Below are 13650 nucleotides of genomic sequence, written 5' to 3' on the forward strand. Positions count from 1 at the left end.
GGAATGAAATTGGGTCATTTGTAGAGACGTCGATGGATCTAGAGACTGTCATACAGAGTGAAGTAAGTCAGAAAGAGAAAAACAAATCTTGTATATTCATGCATATATGTGGAACCTAGAAAAACTGTACAGATTAACCATTTTGCAAGGCATAAATAGAGCAACAGATGTAGACAACAAATGTATGGACAACAAGGGGGGAAAGCTGTTGGGGGGGTGGTGGTGGGAGGAGTTGAGAGACTGGGATTGGCATGTATACATTTATATGTATAAAATAGATAACCAATAAGAACCTGCTGTATAAAAATATAAAATAAAATTCAAAATTAAAAAGAAATAAAATTTAAAAAATAAAACAGAAAAAACAATTATTCCCTTCACATACATGTATTTATATGAATAAATTATTTCCATGCTTATATCTGTAAATACAAAAAAGAGGAATAAAATCTACCTTGAACCAAAAACGAAAAAGAGAAAAAAAACACAGAACCCACCAGTTCCACAGAGGAAAACCGTATCAGGGCACTTGCTCCAGTTGTAAACAATTCTGAAGTTGGCCAGTGGTGGGGAATCGTCTCCCATTCAGCCAGCAGCCCCCACGCAACAAGCGTCCTCATTGCAAAGCTGGGGCACCGTGCCGAGGCATCTGTGAGTAAACGTGAGCTGAGCCCCAGGCCAGTTGCTGCTGAACTATTCCCACCCGTCCCAGGTAAAACACCTGAATATATACAAGGACTTGAAAGCCTAGAGGAAGGGCCATAGAGCCACACGAGTGACAGCATGCCGGCCGACTTGGTGCCTGCAGGCCAGCCAGGATGGTCCTGGCCCTGGGTGCTCTTCTGGAAGATTTCCATTTCCCTGACTGAGATACCCGTCCTGTCCCTGCCCCCACTGCTTTTTTCCTTCCTCACCTCTGCCCAGGGAGAAATTCCAGCAGCAGGTATGGGTGACACATCCTCTTCTTTAGCAGGTGGCAGCCTGGCAACTGCTGCAGAAAGTCCAGCAGAGCCCCACTCACACTGGGCCACCCACAAAGCCGTGGCCTCTCACTCCCTCCCACCAGCCCAGCCCCGAGACTGCTGACAGGGCAGAGAAAATGGCGTCAGGCACGGCTGCAGGGGCTCTTGCTGCCTGGAGTGGTATTTATATTGATCTCAACCCAGGCACACCTGGGGAGGGCTGGCCCGCACGGTAAGGCTGCCCAGGTCAGCCAATCATCACCCCTCAGGGGCTCACAGTTGCAGAAAATGGAACTTGCTGAACCGGCCAGGTCCAAGGAACAGGTGTGGGCTCCTGAGAGTCAGGATAGACAAGGGGCTGCAGCTTTGGCTTGTTTTCTAATCATTTTATCTGGCCCATGAGTGGGAGACAACTTCAAGAAAACCCTCTCCTTATGAGAGGAACCCAGGAGTCAGGGAGAGGAGGGGTGGGTGGTGGTTGGAGACAGAGGCCTGGTGCCCCGGGTGCAGTGGAAGTCTCTGGAAGACCAGGTGGAGGGAGGCCGCACAGAGTGATGCCCAGGGTCACAGACCTGTCGCAGCTGCTGTTTGTTAGTTCAAGTCCTGCTCTGAGGTGCTCTGTGCCAGCTCTGAGCGACAGGTGAGCTGGGGGTGCTCTGCAATGAGGGCTATGTGCACGGTTCCTGTGTGCCCAGCCCTGCCATGGTACCTGCAAGGGTAGCTCTGTATCCTGGGAAGGGCCTGACCACGAGAGCCCCGTGGGCTGGGGTGGGGGTGGGGTACCTGCCCAGGTGAGCTCCATATTCTGGGATTGGTCTGACCACGAGAGCCCCATGGGCTGCTGGGGACCTGGTAAAGGATGTCAGGACAGTCAGTGAAGCCACCGAGGATATACCTCCAGTTGCTCCTAATTCCTACACCCTGCTGGTCATTCTACCAACCACCAGGACATGGTATTCTGTATTAGTCTTCAATGATGCCTTCTTTTGTATTCCATTAGTCCCAGAGTCACAAGAAATTTTGGCTTGTGAGTGGCAGGACTCAACATACAACTAAAACAATACTTCCGGGCCGTCTTGCCCCAAGGGTGCAAAAATTCCCACACCATCTTTGGGGAAAGCTTAGCTAAAGACCTAAAAGTTCTACCTCTGGAAAAGGAAACCCTCCTTCAGTACGCAGATGACATTCTGATCGCCAGCCCTACTAAGGAGGCCTCTGAACTACCAAGCCAATAAAGGATAGAAGTTGTCCAAGAAAAAGCTCAAATATCACAGACTGCGGTGACCTGCCTGGGCTTCATTCTCACAGAAGGTCGGAGAAGCCCATCCCAGGAAAGGGAAGAAACCATTTGCAGCCTTACCCCTTTCTAAAACTAGAAGACAGCTTAGGGGTTCCTGGGGAGGCCAGGGTTTGCTGCTTCTGGATCCCTAACTACAGTCTACTAGCTGGGCCTCTATATGAAACACTGAAAGGAAAAGATGATGATCCTTTTGAATAGAATCCAGAAGTGGCCTTTCAAGAATGGAAAGAGCAGTCAATTCAGACCCTTGCCCTGGAACTCCCTAATTTAGCTAAACCCTTTGACCTTTACATTCCCGGTGAAAGGTGAATCGCCATTGGAGAATTAGTGCAAAAACTGGGACCACTTGAAATGGAACAATGCAAGAATGCCATCCAGGTAGGATAAACTACGGTCACCAAGGGGCTTGGCCCACTGCCGCATCTGGCCAAGATACTGGCGGTATCTAAAAACCTGGAAATCAGCAGCCCAAAAGGCCACCTCCTTCCTAAGGGAAAAGGACCCCACGTGGTGATCCTAACCACCAACGATGCCCTGAAGTTGCAGGGTTCGCTCCGTGGGCACACCGACCTCGAGTGAGGAGGCCCTCCAACTCCAACATCCAGAGAGATAACCAGGGGCAACAGGGCACCATGACGACTCGTGTGAACATCACTTGACCTGGAGTTTCTCTCATAAAACAATAAGAGTGTGTCCCAAAAGAGTAGACTACTGCTTGCAGGACTTACTGCACCCAGAGGGGAGCTAATAATCTTGGCGGGGGAACCGTATATCACACTGTCACCATAGAAAAGCCTACAGACACCGTGATGATGGTGGCCAATAAGACCGGCTGGACTCCTGTTTACTTCAAAAGGCTGTTGACTCAGTGGTCATCATGGTCCTTGATCACCACTGACCCTGGACTGTCTGGGAGTTGAGCGGGCAGGGCTCTGACACCTGGTGCTGTTTGTACGTTAATTCAGGGGCCTAATTGAAGAAAGCGCAGACTACTGGTCAGAGCATCTAGGCTGGCAGAAACGGTCAGCCTAAGGTGGCCGAACAAATGTGGGGCGGGGTGAAACCGGCCCCCACAGCGTCTCTGCACATCTCTTTCCTGGACCCTTAAAGGTCATTAGAATCTATAACACTTCCAATGCTGGTGCTCAGGTGGACGAGCAGGGAGGCAGGGGGCCTGGGGACAATCAACGTCACCTGGAGGCTGCTGGGGAGAAGCTCTGACCCTCGCCCCCGGGTATTAGGGCTCCCAACTCAGCACTCAGCAGTTACAGAAGAAGTGTCTGCACCCTCAGCACTCCAAGAATGAGGAACGGGACAAAAGGCAGAGGAGGGGTTTGTCCCCAGCAAAGCCCATTAAAAATCCCTGGGAGATAAAAATAGAATCTGGGCAATAAAGTCAAGTCTAACCTTTTTTATCCTTTGTGCTTTGTCTAATTTCACGTGCTCCTAGGGTCCCGCATGCAGAGGTTCCACACCCGGCACTTCAGACCAGATTTCCTAGTGCAGAATGGCTGGGTCGACACCTCAGCTCCTGGGGCCCAGTGCAGACTCCGCGATATAGAGCCTGAGCTGCAGCCAACCTGGCCCTCGAGAGCTCCGCCCCCTCCCTCCCACTGACTCTGACAGGATCTCTACACAGCAGCCCAGCCCACAGCCCACGGGGTAGTGCATGCTCTCACCTCTCCATTCTCTGATCAAAATATAAAGTTTCCTTTGCTTGTGAACCAAACTCAGTCTCGATCTGTTGGCCCCAATGACACTGGGCAGGGGGACACTTGTTGGGGTCCACTCTGGAGGATCAGTAACAGAAATTGAGACTATTGTAACCTCAATGAACAGATGTGTGAGCCAAACTGTAGTTAACATAGAACAGTGTATAAGGCTCGGGTAAAATAAGATGTTTCTAACACTTCCATTTGATATTTCCATCACTTTATTATAAGCAAGTTCAGTGAAAAGGTTTGTCTTATTTGTCAGGTCAATATTAGAGAAACGAAGTGATTTCTTTCCAAGGATGTACATCTAATAATCTTGGTTAAAGCTTCAATCTTGTTTTAAATGCTTTTCCATTGAAAATGATACCTCTCTTTCAGCTCCCCCATTTCTGAGAAGTATAAAATCTTATAATTTATTATTACCAAAGGGGAAAGGTGGGAGGAGGGATAAATTAACAGTTTGGGATTAACACATACACACTGCTATGTATAAAATAGATCATCAACAAGGAACTACTGTATAGCACAGGGAACTACACTCAACATTTTGCAATAACCTATAAGGGGAAATAATCTGAAAAAGAATAGATATTTTTATTGACATCATCTATCAATGACAGTTAAAGTGTAACCTAAGGGAAGCTGGTGGTGAGTGCTTCTGACCCTGAAGACTTCAATCATCTAAAGTTTGGACTCTGCCTACTTCCCAAGGCCCTTAATGAACATATGTGTAGCCGTAGCTTAAAAAATTCCCCAGTTTGGGTTTCGGGGAGACACTGATTTTGAAAAAGCCCTGGTGTTCTCCTTACATGAATGGGACTCTTCCTACTGCTAAAACATGTCTGTCACACCCAGAGGATGGTATACCGTCTGATCGGGAAGAGTTTGGAAAAGGCATCTCATCTCCTCATCTCCTGGTGCTCGGGTTCACCCCTCCAGCGTCTTTACTAACAGTCTCCCCACTTGGAGATGTCAGCACTGTCAACATCCTGTTGCGTACAGTTTGGAATTTGTCCAGAGGATGAAGCGGAAGGATGAGGAACAATGAGAGACAAGTCCTAGGTGTTCAGACAGGCACATGTCACTCTAATTTCCAATCAGGAAGACGAATTGACCAAAGGCTAGGGTTGCCCATGGAAACAGTATAGGGCTTGAGGAAATCCCGCTGCTTTGTGGCCAGTTCCCATAAACACAAGTTGAACAATGGAACTCAGGGGCAGTAAAATTCACAAAACTGCAGAGTTGAAAATATCCATCACTGAAAAATGTCTTGAGGAAAGTCAGAGAAAAGGACTTGTAAGCAAGGGAGAATGGCAGGAAAGGGATTTGAGGAGGTAGAAAGGACTCGCCATTAAGCACAAGAAAAGGAGCTGAACATTGCCAACATTGCAGTTGGCCAAAAAGGGTGTATGCGTTTTTTTCTGTATATATTCAAGAAAAGGGCATACACTTTTTTAGCCAACCAAACAGGTGGGCACTGGAAGTCAATACTACAAAAGATATCACTTCGCATCAGTCAGAAGAGCCATCCTCATAAAGCGTAAACAACAGAAATGCAGGACAGGGCAAGGAGAAGAGGGAGCCCTGTGAGACTTATAGTGGAAATGTATATTGCCAACGGCCATTCTGGAGAAGTGTATTGTGTTTACTAAAGCATCTAAAAAATGAGCTACAGAGCATAGGGCACTTGCACTCATGGGCGTATATCTTGAGAAAAACAAAAATCGAGAGGACACAGGCACCCCAAAGTTTACCCCCTCTCTGTTTAAAAGATCCTCAACTAGGATATAACTTAAATGTCTCTGGAGGGAAAAAATGGGTAGAGATGTGGTACTTAGGTAGAGTGGAATATTATTCAGCCTGGAAATCAATGAAATATGGCCAGTTGTAACAACTCCGGAGGAGTTACGTATGATCTTTCTAAGTGACAGAATTCAAAAAGAAAAAGACACATATCATAAGATATCACTTAAAGGTGGAATCCAAAATGGCTACACATGAAATAAATTACAAAACAAAAACATAGTCAAATATGTAGAAAACACGCATAAGGCTGCTAAACGGGAAAGGTGGGGAGGGGTGAGGCATCACCCAGGAGGTTGAAATTAGCAAAGATACCATTCCAAATACCAAACTGATAATCAACAAGGCCTACACGGTAGCTAAAAGAACTGCACTCAGCACACTCAAGTCACCGGAAAAGAATATATACGACTGGTAAGAATCTGAAAAAGAATTTACTGATGTCTCTCTGTACGTGAATCAAGTGGATGTACAGCAGCAAGAAACAGAGCTTTGAAAATCAGCTGTAACCAATATAGTAATAAATTGAAAAAAATAAACGACAGAGAGACAGAGAAAACCTCTTACAACTTTTCCTCAGGGCCGGTGATGCAACATGGATTGAACACATCTAGACCCACAGCAGGATGAGACATAAGGCTGGAAACTGTTTGCGCTAAGAGAAATGTGAGGTTGGGTGAGGAAATGCACACCCTTTAAAGTAATACTACCTGGTACCCATTCAATGGGTCCCAAATATGCAGGTTCAAGGGATCGTCCTACAGCTAAAACATGCATGGAAAACCCAGAGGACTGTACACCATGTGATCAGGAGATGTGTCTAAAATGCAGCTCATTTATCCTCTCCTGGTGCTCCTGTTCACCATTCCAGCCACGTTACTTAGAATCTCCCCACTTGGAGAATCAGCACATTTCAACTTCTGTTTCACACATTTTGCAAATTGTGAGGAGGATGAACGGGGAACCAATGAGAGAATAGTTGTAGGGGTTTGGACGGGCACATATCACTCTAATTTCCCATTAAGAATAAGAATTGAAAAAAGGCTCAGCCCGCCTCGCCCGAGCCAAAATAGGGCCTGAAGCAATCCTGCGGGTTTGAGGCCAGCTCACAAAAGAGCAACTTAAAAAATGGAGCTCAGGGTCACTGCAGTTCACAAACCTGCAGAGTTATAAATGAAAACTAACGTCCAAAAATATGTTGAGGTAAGGCAAAGAAGAGGATCTGAATGCAAGACAGAATTGCAAGAAACAGATTTCAAGAGATAGATTGGACTCGTCTTTAAAGCACATGAAAAGCGGCAGAATTTCGACAATGATGCAGTTGGCCCAAAAGGGCGTATGCGTTTTTTCCTGATTATATCCAGGAAAAAACGCATACGCACTTTATGGGCAACGAAGCAAGCAAGCAATGCAAATGTGCACAACAAAGAAGTCTCATTTCCCACTGGTCAAAAGGGCCATCCTAAAAAATTGTAAAAACCAGAAATGCAGGACAGGCCATGGAGAACAGGGAGCCTTTATACGCTGATGGGCAGTGTGTGAACTGCCGAGAGCCACTCTGGAGAAGTGTATGGTGGTTCCTAAATCATCTAAAAAACAGAGCTACAGAGCATAGGACACTTCCAATCATGGGAGTATATCTAGGGAAATCTAAAAATTAACAAGACACAAGCACACCACAGTTTAGGGCTACTCTGTTTACAAGAACCTCAACTTCAGTATACCTTAAATATCCCAGGAAAGAGAACAATGGATAAAGAAGATGTGGTACTTATGTACAATGGAATATCTCTTCACCATGAAATCAATGTAATAAGGCTAGTAGAAGGATAAAGAGTGGATTTAGGTCCGATAATACTACTTGAAATAAGTCAAACAGAAAAAGAAACATATCATAAGATATCACTTATAGAGGGAGGGTAAATATGGCTGCACAAGAAATGAATTACAGAACAGAACAGTGTCTCACATTTAGAAAACACACTTATTTCAGCTTAAGGGGAAAGGAGAGGTGGGGTGATGCATAAAACCAGAGTTTGAAATTAGCACAGATACCGTTCAATAAACCAAATAGATATTAGACAAGATCTACACCTTGCTCAATGAACTGGCCTCAACACACCCTATACACCGCAGAGAAATATATCTGAGTAATAAGAATCTTAAAACCCATGTATTGATATATCTCCATAAGGGAATCAAGTGTGTGCAGAGTGGCACAAACACAGCAGTGAAAATGAGCTAAACCCCATTACAGAAATAAATTTTAAAAACAAAACGCAGAAACAATGAAAGAGAGAAAAATTCTTACAAAATTCGCTCAGGGGCTGTGATGCAACCTGGATTGACCACATATAAACCCACAGCTGGATAAGACATAAGGCTGGACACTTGGGGCTGAGAGGATTGATGAGCTTTGGTGAGCAACTGCCAAAAGTTTAATGCAATACTTCATGCTACTCATTCCAAGGGTCCCAACACTCCAGGTTGAAGGGAATCTTCCTACAGCTAAACCATGCTTGGGAAACCCAGCGACTGGTATACCATATGATCGGGAAAGGTTTCTAAAACGCACCTCATTTTTCCTCTCCTGGGGCTCCGGATCGACATTCCAGCCGCTTTACCAAAAATATCCCCACATGGAGAGTCAATGCCTTTAAGTTCTGGTATCACACAGTCTGCAGTTAGTGCGGAGGATGAATGGGAATAGGGGGAACCAGTGAGAAACTAGCTGTAGCGGTTTCAAGGGGCACATGTCACTCTAAATTCACATCAGTAAGAAGAATAAACCAAAGGCACAGCAAGGTGCCCCAGAAGAAGAATAGGGCCTGAAGGAATCCTGTGGTTATGAGGCAAGATCACAAAAATAAGAGCTGAAAAATGGAGCTAAGGGCCACTGCAATTCAAAAACCTGCAGAGTTATAAAGGCCAACTATTTTCAAAAAATATATTGAGGTAAGGCGATGAAGAGGCATTGAAAGCAAGGCAGAATTGCAGGAAAACGATTTCAGGAGGTAGACTGGAATTGCATTTAAAGCATAGGAAAAGAGGCAGAACGTCCACAATGATTCACTTGGCCAAAAAGGGCGTATGCCTTTTTTCCTGAATTTATTCAGGAAAAAAGGCATACGCCCTTTTTGGCCAACCAAGCAAGCTTGCAAAGGAAATCTGCACTACAATGAAGTCTCACTTCCCCCTGGTCAAAAGGGCCATCTGAAAAAAGTGTAAAATCCAGAAAGGCAGGACAGGTCATGGAGAACTGGGAGCCTTGTTATGCTGATGGGCGGGATGTGTATGGTGTTTCCTGAAACATCTAAAAAACAAAGCAACAGAGCCTAGGGCACTTCCACTTATGGTCCTATAGCTTAGGGAAATTAAAATCAAAAAGACACAGCCACCCCAAAATTTGGGACGCCTCTGTTTACAAGAACCTCGTTAACCGTACAAGTTCAATATCACAGAAAGTGAAAAATGGATAAAGAACTTGTGGTACTTACGTACAATGCAGTATCACTCAGCAATGAAATCTATGTCATCAGGCCCGTAGCAGCATAATGAGTGGATTCAGGTATGATGATTCCAACTGAAATAAGACACACAGAAAAAGAAACATCATAAGATATCACTAATACACGGAATGTAAACTTGGCTACGCAGGAACTGAATACCAAAACAGAACAGGGTCTCAAATTTAGAAAACCAACTTATGCTTGCTTAAGGGGAAAGATGAGTTGGGGTGCTGCATAAAACCAGAGATTGAAATGAACACAGATAAAGTTCCTTAAGCCAAATATGGAATAGACAAGAGCTACTCCTTGCTCAACGAAATGGACTCAACACCCCATATTAAACGCCTAAGAATGTACCTGACTAGTAAGTATCTTAAAACCTATGGATTGCTATGTCTCCAAAAGAGAATCAAGCATGTGTACAGGGGCATAAACGCAGCAGTGATAGGATTGGAGAGGTTCAGTGAGAAAATGAAGACCCTTTGAAGTCATATTGTATGGTACCAATTCCACGGGTCTCAAATCTCCAGGTTTAAGGTATTCTTCCTTCAGCTAAAACATGCATGTGGAACACAGAGTATGATCAACCGTGTGAACGGGAGACATGTTCAAATATGTCTCAGTTTTCCTCCCCTGGTACTCGGGTGCAACATTCCAGACGCTTTACTAACACTCTCCCCACTTGGAGAGTCAGCGCCTTTAACCTCCTGTTTGGCCCAATTTGCAATTTCTGCGGAAGATGAACAGAAATAGGGAGAACCAATGAGAGACTAGCTGGAGGTGTCTGGACGGGCAAATTTAACTCTCATTTCCCACCAGGAAGAGGAAATAACCAAAGGCTCAGCATGCCGTGCCGGAACCAGATTAGGGCCTGAAGCCATCCTGCGGTGTTGCGGCCAGCTCAAAAGAAAGCGAGTTGAAGAAAGGAGCTCAGGGGCACTGTAATTCACAAACCTGCAGAGTTATAAATGACAGCTATCGTCCAAAAATATACTGAAGTAAGGCTGCCAAGAGGACTTGAAAGCGGGGCAGAATTGCAGGAAACCGATTTCAGGAGGTAGACTGGAATTGCATTGAAAGCATAGGAAAAGAGGCAGAACGTCCACAATGATGCACTTGGCCAAAAAGGGCGTATGCGTTTTTTCCTGAATATATTCAGGAAAAAACGCATACGCACTTTTTGGCCAACCAAGCAAGCTTGCAAAGGAAATCTGCACTACAATGAAGTCTCACTTCCCCCCGGTCAAAAGGGCCATCTGAAAAAAGTGTAAAATCCAGAAAGGCAGGACAGGCCATGGAGAACTGGGAGCCTTGTTATGCTGATGGGCGGGTTGTAAATTGCCAACAGACACTCGGGAGAAGTGTATGGTGTTTCCTGAAACATCTAAAAAACAAAGCAACAGAGCCTAGGGCACTTCCACTTATGGTCCTATAGCTTAGGGAAATTAAAATCAAAAAGACACAGCCACCCCAAAGTTTGGAATGCCTCTGTTTACAAGAACCTCGTTTACAGTACAAGTTCAACATCGCAGAAAGTGAAAAATGGATAAAGAAGTTGTGGTATTTACTTACAAAGCAATATCACTCAGCCATGAAATCTATGTCATCAGGCCCTTAGCAGCACAATGAGTGGATTCAGGTATGATGATTCTAACTGAAATAAGTCACACAGAAAAAGAAACATCATAAGATATCAGTAATACACGGAATGTAAACTTGGCTCCACAGGAACTGAATTACAGAACAGAACAGGGTCTCAAATTTAGAAAACCAACTTATGCTTGCTTAAGGGGAAAGGTGAGTTGGGGTGCTGCATAAAACCAGAGATTGAAATGAGCACAGATAAAGTTCCTTAAGCAAAATATGGAATAGACAAGAGCTACTCCTTGCTCAACGAAATGGACTCAACACCACATATTAAACGCCTAAGAATGTACCTGACTAGTAAGTATCTTAAAACCTATGGATTGCTATGTCTCCGAAAGAGAATCAAGCATGTGTACAGGGGCATAAACGCAGCAGTGATAGGATTGGAGAGGTTTGGTGAGCAAATGAAGACCCTTTGAAGTCATATTGCATGGTACCCATTCCACGGGTCTCAACTCTCCAGGTTTAAGGTATTCTTCCTTCAGCTAAAACATGCATGTGGAACCCAGAGTATGATCCACCATGTGAACGGGAGACATGTTCAAATATGTCTCAGTTTTCCTCCCCTGGTACTCGGGTGCAACATTCCAGACGCTTTACTAACACCCTCCCAACTTGGAGAGTCAGCGCCTTTAACCTCCTGTTTGGCCCATTTTCCAATTTCTGCGGAAGATGAACAGAAATAGGGAGAACCAATGAGAGACTAGCTGGAGGTGTCTGGACGGGCCAATTTAACTCTCATTTCCCACCAGGAAGAGGAAATAACCAAAGGTTCAGCATGCCGTGCCGGAACCAGATTAGGGCCTGAAGCCATCCTGCGGTGTTGCGGCCAGCTCAAAAGAAAGCGAGTTGAAGAAAGGAGCTCAGGGGCACTGTAATTCACAAACCTGCAGAGTTATAAATGACAGCTATCGTCCAAAAATATACTGAAGTAAGGCTGCCAAGAGGACTTGAAAGCGGGGCAGAATTGCAGGAAACCGATTTCAGGAGGTAGACTGGAATTGCATTGAAAGCATAGGAAAAGAGGCAGAACGTCCACAATGATGCACTTGGCCAAAAAGGGCGTATGCGTTTTTTCCTGAATATATTCAGGAAAAAACGCATACGCCCTTTTTGGCCAACCAAGCAAGCTTGCAAAGGAAATCTGCACTACAATGAAGTCTCACTTCCCCCCGGTCAAAAGGGCCATCTGAAAAAAGTGTAAAATCCAGAAAGGCAGGATAGGCCATGGAGAACTGGGAGCCTTGTTATGCTGATGGGCGGGATGTAAATTGCCAACAGACACTCGGGAGAAGTGTATGGTGTTTCCTGAAACATCTAAAAAACAAAGCAACAGAGCCTAGGGCACTTCCACTTATGGTCCTATAGCTTAGGGAAATTAAAATCAAAAAGACACAGCCACCCCAAAGTTTGGAACGCCTCTGTTTACAAGAACCTCGTTTACAGTACAAGTTCAACATCGCAGAAAGTGAAAAATCGATAAAGAAGTTGTGGTATTTACTTACAAAGCAATATCACTCAGCAATGAAATCTATGTCATCAGGCCCTTAGCAGTACAATGAGTGGATTCAGGTATGATGATTCTAACTGAAATAAGTCACACAGAAAAAGAAACATCATAAGATATCAGTAATACACGGAATGTAAACTTGGCTACACAGGAACTGAATTACAGAACAGAACAGGGTCTCAAATTTAGAAAACCAACTTATGCTTGCTTAAGGGGAAAGGTGAGTTGGGGTGCTGCATAAAACCAGAGATTGAAATGAGCACAGATAAAGTTCCTTAAGCCAAATATGGAATAGACAAGAGCTACTCCTTGCTCAACGAAATGGACTCAACACCCCATATTAAGAACCTAAGAATGTACCTGACTAGTAAGTATCTTAAAACCTATGGATTGCTATATCTCCAAAAGAGAATCAAGCGTGTGTCCAGGGGCATAAATGCAGCAGTGATAGGATTGGAGAGGTTCGGTGAGCAAACAAAGACCCTTTGAAGTCATATTGCATGGTACCCATTCTATGGGTCTCAACTCTCCAGGTTTCAGGGATTCTTCCTTCAGCTAAAACATGCATGTGGAACCTAGAGTATGATCAACCATGTGATCAGGAAACGTGTTCAAATATGTCTCAGTTTTCGTACCCTGGTACTCGGGTGCAACATTCCAGACGCTTTACTAACACCCTCCCAACTTGGAGAGTCAGTCCCTTTAACCTCCTGTTTGGCCCAGTTTGCAATTTCTGCGGAAGATGAACAGGAATAGCGAGAACCAATGAGAGACTAGCTGGAGGTGTCTGGACGGGCAAATTTAACTCTCATTTCCCACCAGGAAGAGGAATTAACCAAAGGCTCAGCGTGCCGTGCCGGAACCAGATTAGGGCCTGAAGCCATCCTGCGGTGTTGCGGCCAGGTCACAAGAAAGCGAGTTGAAGAAAGGAGCTCAGGGGCACTGTAATTCACAAACCTGCAGAGTTATAAATGACAGCTATCGTCCAAAAATATACTGAAGTAAGGCTGCCAAGAGGACTTGAAAGCGGGGCAGAATTGCAGGAAACCGATTTCAGGAGGTAGACTGGAATTGCATTGAAAGCATAGGAAAAGAGGCAGAACGTCCACAATGATGCACTTGGCCAAAAAGGGCGTATGCGTTTTTTCCTGAATATATTCAGGAAAAAACGCATACGCCCTTTTTGGCCAACCAAGCAAGCTTG

At 44.9% G+C, this 13650-nt stretch overlaps 1 long non-coding RNA gene across 1 annotated transcript in view; it reads right to left on the bottom strand.

Annotated features, from left to right (window-relative positions):
• Window positions 1-13650, bottom strand: part of LOC137217992 (uncharacterized) — a 236717-nt gene that overhangs the window by 206823 nt on the left and 16244 nt on the right. The window lies entirely within an intron of this gene.

The sequence above is a fragment of the Pseudorca crassidens genome, unplaced genomic scaffold, assembly GCF_039906515.1.
Source record: "Pseudorca crassidens isolate mPseCra1 unplaced genomic scaffold, mPseCra1.hap1 Scaffold_125, whole genome shotgun sequence".
In the NCBI taxonomy this organism is placed as follows: domain Eukaryota; kingdom Metazoa; phylum Chordata; class Mammalia; order Artiodactyla; family Delphinidae; genus Pseudorca; species Pseudorca crassidens.